The sequence below is a fragment of the Austrofundulus limnaeus genome, unplaced genomic scaffold (assembly GCF_001266775.1).
Source record: "Austrofundulus limnaeus strain Quisiro unplaced genomic scaffold, Austrofundulus_limnaeus-1.0 Scaffold568, whole genome shotgun sequence".
Lineage (NCBI taxonomy): Eukaryota > Metazoa > Chordata > Actinopteri > Cyprinodontiformes > Rivulidae > Austrofundulus > Austrofundulus limnaeus.
Genome location: NW_013952970.1, coordinates 142895 through 145202, shown reverse-complemented (window position 1 = coordinate 145202; position 2308 = coordinate 142895). Strand labels below are relative to the sequence as shown.

General features: G+C 38.2%; 1 protein-coding gene across 1 annotated transcript in view; it reads right to left on the bottom strand.

Annotated features, from left to right (window-relative positions):
• LOC106530856 (septin-7) overlaps nucleotides 1-2308 on the bottom strand; it is a gene marked incomplete at its 3' end in the record, with an annotated part of 78921 nt that overhangs the window by 46978 nt on the left and 29635 nt on the right.

The window sequence follows — 2308 nt, the reverse complement described above, 5'->3', positions numbered from 1 at the left end:
AACAGGAACCTGCTGTAAAACAGCAATTATGCTGAGTCAGGCTTGATTTTTAATAATCTTTTCCTGTTAAATAAATAAATCAAATCAAATCAAATCATTGGCCAGCTTATTATCCCAGCAGGGTATCTGGTTGTCTGGCTAGCCAGGTATAGCTGTTGGTTGCTCAGACCAAGTTTACCATTGAGCTGACTTCTCAGAACTTGCCTAAACTATGAGTCACACTACAAGATTTTAAAACAGTCGGCTGATTTTCAAAGACTGATAGAGCCCACATGTGAGGATAAAAAATCATGGATCTACCAGGTTTGGTCCTACAGTGTGTGGTGTACAGTCACACGGCAAGAGACAACACAACACACACGAAAATATATTTCATTCATGAACATTCAGATGTCACATATCAAATCACATGACACTTCCTGAAATCTCGCAAGAATTCATATGTCCGAGGAAAAATCTCACGTGACCTCCAGATAGATGTGAGTTCAGAGTAAATAACATTTGTGACGAGGAAGAAACAATGTTGATCGTTTGTGGACTATTTTTACCAGAGGAAAAACAATTCCATAGGACTTTTAACATCCAGCAGACTTTCTGGTGACAGTTATTTTTTTGTCTTCTGTATTTTGGATTCCCCTCCGTGTTTACATCACCTCGCTCTCTGATTGGCTACACGTCTCATTCAACAGGCTGAGAGCTCAGGTGAACACTACACACACTGTGATATCGGGCCAAAAAATCTAACATGTTGAATATCCCCGATTTGAGGTCGGAGCGGTCCCGACGTCCTTCCGAGCCGACTAGATCACTCTTAGCTCACCATCGATGGCGGGAACATCTGCTAGTATGATTATCTTTAGAGCCATCACGATAATCTGGACTTCCTTAAGATTGTCGGAAGGGCAAAAACTGGCATGATTTTCTTGTAGTTTGACGCCGGCCTTACTTGTTGCTGCTTTGCTTGTGGCCTCTTCATGGTCACCATTTGCCTGTGGTATTCTAAAGTAATGCTCACCCCCTGAATAACTCCAGCCACCCCTACAGCAACCTTGACACACAGAGAGCTTCACAGCTCAGAAATAATAAYATTTAACACAGCAGAGGTCTGCTGGTGTCATCCACAAATCTAATTTAACACTAAACACAAGGTTTACAGTAGGGCTGCGCGGTATATGCGATGGACGGTAGAAACGACATGAAGGTGGCCTACGGTAGAAATTTACCCTCTATCTTGTCATCAGTTACRTCACCCGTAGTTTTTTCACCCAAGTTGTCGGAGAAAAACTTGTTTTATATGTATTGTTACCCACAGGGATGATAAAAAGATGTGGACGTTCATTCAGTCATAAATTTATCTTGATAATATAACAGTTGCTTCTGGTCTAAGAGCAGCAGAGCARCWGTGGGTCAGTTCAACAGGCTCATGTATGGCAGGCAGATATTACATTTATTTGGCTTCGCCACACTTATATTCCAGTTATCTGAAATTGTTTTATGACAGGACTATCTGCTTAAGCCCCTATACTGTAGGTCCTGTCACACTATAACATTTTAGTCAACTTATGCCAACAATTTCAGATGACAGATTATGTACGTTAACATTTTTAGCTCGTAGCACAGTGCTGTAGATGTTGTTGGTTTTATAGGTTGGTTGGTTTTGTGGGACGGGGGTCACTAACCTTTTTGAGACAGAGAGCTACTTCAGGGGTACAGAATCACACCAAGGGCTACTTGTTTGATAAAAATACAGATTTACACAACTCACCTTCAATTATAATAATAAATTTATAAATATATGTGAATATTTGACTCCTTGATAACACCCTAATGTTAAGAACTCTTCACATTAATTATTAATAATTTACTGTAGCAGATATTAGGGGTGCCCTGATACAGCTTTTTTTTTACTTCGGATACCAATATTGTACTGATACAATATTATAACAAAATATATATATTTTATTACTTTTATTGTATTGTAGAATCTGAAAAAGTTTTTATCAAGTCAAACAGTAAACAACAGTCAACAACAACAACTGGTATGAAAAAGACTGGTCCCATTTTTCTTAACCAATGGGTTACATTTGTTTCTAACTTAAACATACTGTACAGTTAGGGATGCACCAATACGAAAAATTAAATCGATATCGATATCCAATATTATTATTAGTGTCATGGCCGATAACTGATATTTACCGATACAAACACACAAATTATATTATACATATACGCACAAATAGATCTGCCACAAACGATTATTTTTATAATCGATTAATCGCCGATTATTTTTTCGATTAGTCGACTAATC